Source organism: Hyla sarda, chromosome 2 (genome assembly GCF_029499605.1).
Source record: "Hyla sarda isolate aHylSar1 chromosome 2, aHylSar1.hap1, whole genome shotgun sequence".
NCBI lineage: Eukaryota > Metazoa > Chordata > Amphibia > Anura > Hylidae > Hyla > Hyla sarda.
In genome coordinates, this window is record NC_079190.1 from 44,107,803 (window position 1) to 44,114,780 (window position 6,978).

A 6,978-nucleotide genomic window follows, 5' to 3' on the forward strand; every position below is an offset into this window, starting at 1 on the left:
AGATTCTTCATCAGCCCTGTTCCTGGCCTGCAGCTTCAGGGCCCTAATAGGTCCCTCTACCACATAAGAAGACACCAATACTATAAATGACACATGATAGTTAAGGGGTTCTGTTTTGCACTGGGGCTGAGGAGCAATTCACTTACCATTGGGATTTATTACTGTGTTTTGGGTTGTCCCATAAATAACATATTATAAGGTTTGCAATTATGAATGCATTTACAATACAGCTAAAAGAGGATCTCCTACATATCCGTATTATAGACCATCTTCTATTACCAAATTTGCAGTGGGTTGGTTTGTATTTCCTACCATTGCCTATGTATAGAGAAAGGACTTACTACATCTCCTGGTGTTTCTTGTGGAGTGCTGAGGTCCAAAGAAGAAGAAAACATGAACATGAACATGAACGAGAATGTGTTGTGGTGGTACCCGTACCATGTAGGAAGAGCCTGCTGAGTCAATCACTGGCCGATGTGGTGACCCACCTGTATGGCACTTGTTTTGACTTCGTGTGGACTTACTTCGTGAGAAATATGGTCCTTGGGCGCATGCGGCCCAGCCTCACCCAGCTGCTACCTCCAGTGGCCCCCAGATAATTTAAGTTTGAGACCCCAGATCTAGAGCCTTCAGTTCTTCATACTATACGTTGAATGACTCCAGTGTCTAGCAGGAAAATGGGAATAACGTCACGACTAACCTCAGTGACTTTATACACTACTGTATTTGCCTTTCATATCTCATTTTTTTAAGCTCCGAAGCCTTTCCCTGTAAAATAAAACCTTGTCTCTGAATGAAGCCTAGAACCAAACCCCGTAATAAACAAGGTAACTGGGGACATTAGTATTCATAAGATCTTGACATTAGCAAATCTAAAGAACGCGGACGGCAATGAGAGACGGTATGCAAATGGAAACCCAGCCTCATGTGCATAAGTCCGCAATTAAGTTGTTATTATGTTATAGTGTGGGGTTACAGCTCATACATATTTTAATATCACACATTAAATTCCTTTTTACATTTTTTGGCTCTTCTTCTTCTTGCACAGAGAGGCGTGATAATAGAACATCTTTCATAATCCGAATATCCTAAATGGCTCCTATAAAATTTTGTAGCTATTTTTCAACAATACCCTATTTTTAGACATGATGATATGCCCATTATAATCCTTATAGCTTTCAAACTGCCAAGACTTTAAACTAGGGATTCTTAAAGAACTGTTCTACCTGGAATTACTTTCTATGCTGCAGGATCTGCAAAATGTAAATGGTTGTCCACTGTACTGTTTCCTAACTGCAGGCCTGGCCCCCATTAGGGCATGGTCCTACTGGCTAAGGCCAGGGCTGCTCTGCGACTTTTTGTAGCCCGCAAGATTGATTTTCCCTATTACATAGTAACATAGTTCATAAGGTTGAAAAAAGACCAATGTCCATCAAGTCAAAAGTTTGGGCACCCCAGGTAAAAATTTGTATTAATGTGCATAAAGAAGCCAAGATAAAATGGAAAAATCTCCTAAAGGCATCAAATTACAGATTAGACATTCTTATAATATGTCAACAAATGTTAGATTTTATTTCCATCATTTACACTTTCAAAATAACAGAAACAAAAAAAATGGCATCTGCAAAAGTTTGGGCACCCTGCAGAGTTAATATCTTGTACTGCCCCCTTTGGCAAGTACCACAGCTTGTAAACGCTTTTTGTAGCCAGCCAAGAGTCTTTCAATTCTTGTTTGAGGTATCTTTTCCCATTCCTCCTTACAAAAGTCTTCCAGTTCTTTGAGATTTCTAGACTGTCTGTCACGCACTGCTCTTTTAAGGTCTGTCCATAGATTTTCAATTATGTTGAGGTCAGGAGATTGTGAAGGCCATGGCAAAACCTTCAATTTACACCTCTTGATGTAATCCGGCATGGATTTCGAGGTGTGTTTAGGATCATTATCCATTTGTAGAAGCCATCCTCTCTTTAACTTCAGCTTTTTCACAGATGGCATCAAATTAGCATCCAAAATTTGCTAAAATTTTATTGAATCAATTTTTCCTTCTACTCGTGAGATGTTCCCTGTGCCACTGGCTGCAATACAACCCCAAAGCATGATTGATCCACCCCCATGCTTAACAGTTGGACAGAGGTTCTTTAATTAAATTCTGTTCCCCTTTTTCTCCAAACGTACCTTTGCTCATTTCGGCCAAAAAGTTCAATTTTAACCTCATCGGCCCACAGAACTTGTTTCCAAAATGCATCAGGCTTGTCTATATGTTCATTTTCAAAGTTAAAACGCTGATTTTTGTAGTGAGGACGTAGAAGAGGTTTTCTTCTGATGACTCTTCCATGAAGACCATATTTGTACAAGTATCTCTTTATAGTGGAATAGTGTACCACAACTCCAGTGTCTGCCAGATCTTTCTGGAGGGATTGTGCAGTCAAACATGGGTTTTGAATTGTTTTTCTTATAATCCTGCGAGCTGTTCTGTCTGATATTTTTCTTGGTCTTCCAGATCTTGCTTTAACTTCCACTGTTCCTGATGCCATTTCTTAATTATATTCCGAACAGAGGATATTGACATCTGAAAATGTTTTGCTATCTTCTTATAGCCTTCTCCAGCTTTGTGAGCGTCAACTATTTTCAGTTTCAGATTTCTAGACAACTGCTTAGAAGAACCCATGGTGCTGATTGTTGGGGCAAGGTCAGATGAGTCTGGGCATTTAAAACTTTGAGATTGACATCACCTGGTCTTCCCAGATGATGATTGAGAACAATCAATGACACTGGCAGGTCTCAGCTTTGCAAAGGAGGAAGTGCATGCTATAAATTCTGCAGGGTGCCCAAACTTTTGCAGATGCCATTTTTCTGTTTTCTGTTATTTTGAAAGTGTAAATAATGGAAATAAAATCTAACTTTTGTTGACATATTATAAGAATGTCTAATCTGTAATTTGATGCCTTTTGGAGATTTTTACATCTTTCCTTGGCTTCTTTATGCACATTAATAAAAAATTTTACCTGGGGTGCCCAAACTTTTGATCCCCACTGTCCCTCTCCCTATACATCCAAGCATACTGCTATTGTTTCCTGCTGCTCTATTACATTGTCTTCCTACCTTTAAGTCTTCTGAAATAATTACTCCTAAATCCCTGAGGTCTGGACTGTGTCAAATATTCAATATTCTGCCCAAGGGTTTTTATGCCCCAGATGCATTATCTTGCACTTCTCCACATTAAATTTCAGTTGCCAGAGTTCTGACCATTCTTCTAATTTTCCTAAATCCTTTTTCATTTGGCGTATCCCTCAAGGAACATCAACCCTGTTACATATCTTTGTGTCATCAGAAAAAAGACGTACCTTACAATCGAGACCTTTTGCAATATCAATAATGAAGATATTAAACAAAATTGATCCGAGGACAGATCTGGGGTCCCCACTGGTAACAAGACCTTGCTCTGTATATTCTCCATTGACTACAACCCTCTGTTGTCTGTCACTCAGCCACTGCCTAATCCACTCAACAATATGGGAGTCCAAGCTCAATGACTACAGTTTAAGTCTTCTATGTGGGACAGTGTCAAAAGCCTTAGTAAAATATAGATATGCGATGTCTACTGCCCCTCCGCCATCTATTATTTTAGTCACCCAATCAAAAAAATCTAAAAGATTTATTTGACATAATCTCCCTGAATTAAACCCATGTTGTTTTTCATCTTGCAATTTGATTTTAGATGTTCCACAATCCTATCCTTTAGTAGGGTTTCTCCATTAATTTCCCCACTATTGATGTCAGACTTACTGGCCTATAGTTGCTTGATTCCTCCCTACTACCTTTCTTGTGAATGGGCACGACATTTGCTAATTTTCAATCTTCCGTGACGACTCCTGTTACCAGTGATTGGTTAAATAAATCTGTTAACGGTTTTGCTAGTTCACCACTAAGCTCTTTTAGTAATTTTGGGTGTATTCCATCAGGCCACTGTGACTTATTTGTCTTCACTTTAGACAGCAAACGTAGAACCTCTTCCTCTGTAAAGACACATGCATCAAAATATTCATTAGTCTTCCTCCCTAATTTAGGTCCTTTTCCTTCTTTTTCTTCTATAAAAACTGAACAGAAGTATTCATTAAGGCAGTCCGCTAACCCTTTATTCTCTTCTACATACCTTCCTTCCTTTGTTTTTAGATTTAGATTTTCCTTGTTTTAATTTCCTTTTTTCATTTACATATCTGAAGAATGTCTTATCCCCTTTTTTCACAGAGTTAGCTAGTTTTTCTTCTGCCTGCGCTTTAGAAGTTCTTATAACTTGCTTGGTCTCTTTCTGCCTAATCTTGTAGATTCCCTATCTTCATTGCTCTGTTTTTTTTAATTTTATAATTACTAAATGCTAACTTTGTTTCATGATTTTTGCCACTGCTGAGTACCACAGTGGTTTCTTCCTTTTTCTGCTTTTACTGACAAGTTTAATGCAATTTTCTGTTGCCTTAAATAATGCATCTTTTAAGTAGTCCCATTTCTCCTGGAGTCCATGTAATCCGTTCCAGTCAGATAGGGACTCATTTATGACAATTTTTTTTTCATAAATCTAAAACTTTTGTTTTTGTGTGGTGACTCCTTCACTGTTCTTATATTAAAACACACTGACTGGTGATCACTAGATCCCAAGCTGTTCTGAGTTTTCCAGAGCTCAAATCCATCTTTCATTCTTTTTTTCTCTAATTAAAGTGGTGAGTTAGTTTTTTTTTTTTTTGTCACAAATTCTGGCTCATGAAACATGCAACACAAAAAACTCTACCAAACCTATTCATAAAAGCCTTTGTAAATGAGGTCCAGTATTTTTATTCTGTAGGTCTATATGATTACAACGATGCTTTCTCTTTAAGCAAAATATATGTGCTTAACCCCTTAAGGACCGGGGTTTTTTCCGTTTTTGCACTTTCGTTTTTTGCTCCTTGCCTTTAAAAAATCATAACTCTTTCAATTTTGCACCAAAAAATCCATATGATTGCTTATTTTTTGCGCCACCAATTCTACTTTGTAATGATTTCAGTAATTTTTCCCAAAAATCTACGGTGAAACGGAAAAAAAAATCATTGTGAGACAAAATTGAAAAAAAAAAACGCCGTTTTGTAACTTTTGGGGACTTCCGTTTCTATGTAGTAAATTTTTCGGTAAAAATGATACCTTATCTTTATTCTGTAGGTTCATATGATTAAAATGGTACCCTACTTATATTGGTTTGATTTTGTCGTAAAATCATAACTTCATGCAGGAAAATTTATACGTTTAAAATTGTCATATTCTGACCCCTATAACTTTTTTATTTTTCCGCGTATGGGGCGGTATGAGGGCTAATTTTTTGCGCCGTGATCTGAAGTTTTTAACAATACCATTTTTGAATTGATAGGACTTATTGATCGCTTTTTATTAATTTTTTCATGATATAAAAAGTGACCAAAAATGCACAATTTTGGACTTTGGAATTTTTTTGCGCGTACGCCATTGACCGTGCAGTTTAATTAACGATATATTTTTATAATTCGGACATTTCCGCACGCGGCAATATCATATATGTTTATTTTTATTTACACTGTGTTTTTTTTTTATGGGAAAAGGGGGGTGATTCAAACTTTTAATAGGGGAGGGGTTAAATGATCTTTATTCATTTTTTTTTCACTTTTTATTTTGCAGTGTGATAGCTCCCATAGGGACCTATAACACTGCACACACTGATCTATTACATTGATCACTGGTTTCTCATAGGAAACCAGTGATTGATGATTCTGCCGCTTGACTGCTCATGCCTGGATCTCAGGCACAGAGCAGTCAATCGGCGATCGGACAGCGAGGAGGCAGGTAGGGACCCTCCGGCTGTCCTGTAAGCTGTTCGTGATGCCGCGATTTCTCAGCGGCTATCCCGAACAGCCCACTGAGCTAACTGGCACTTTTTACTTTCACTTTTAGCGGCGTGGCTCAGCTTTGAGCGCGCGGCTAAAGGGTTAATAGCACGCGGGACCGCGATCAGTTATTAGCGGCGGGTCCCGGCTTCACTATGATGCCGGACCCGCCGTGATATGATGCGGGGTCACCATGGGACCCCGCGTTATATCACTGGAGCGGGACCAAGAACGTACTCATACATCCTTGTTCCTTAAGAGGTTAAATAGGGACAGTCATTACAATTATTTTTGCATATGAGGCAGCAGGTAAAATAAATAAGATTTCTAATTTACTCCCTGTAAAATAGTATTTTTGTCACTTTCATGGCTTTATAAATCTGGCCACTAGGGATCTCCCTTCCGGTCCAGACTGCATTCTGTCTGCTCAAAAGCACAGACTTTGGTCTCCTGCTGGACTGGCTGGAGACCAAACTCCGGAAGTGCTGTCTGACCATAGGCAGTGAATAACACTCGCTGTTTGTTTTATACACAAGCAGAGTGCCGTTCACTTCCTATGGTCAGAAAGAACTTCCTGAGTTTGGTCTCCTGCCAGTCCAGCAGGAGACCAAAGTCTGTGCTTTTGACGCAATACAATCTGGACTGAAAGGGAGATCCCTAGTGGTCAGATTTATGAGGCCAAGAAAGTGACATTAAAAGACATTTTGTTTTTACAGGGAGTAAATTACAAATCTTATTTATTTTACCTGCTGTATCATATGCAAAAAAAATATTTTAATGACAGTACCCATTTAAAATTGCTTATTTTCCCATAAACAGGGCTACATGGGGCTCATATTTGGTGCCCTGATCTGTAGTTTTTATCGGTACAATTTTCGTTTTGACGAGACTTTTTAAACAATTTATATAATTTTGATGTGAACAAAAATCAGCAATTCTGGCATTTTGCATTTTTTTTTGTTTACATCGTTCACTGGGCAGGTTCATAAACATCATATTTTAATATTTGGAACAATACCTCACGTAGTGATACCAATTTTTTTAATTTTTTTTATTCACATTTTTAAAATTTGAAAAGGGGAAGGGTATGTATAT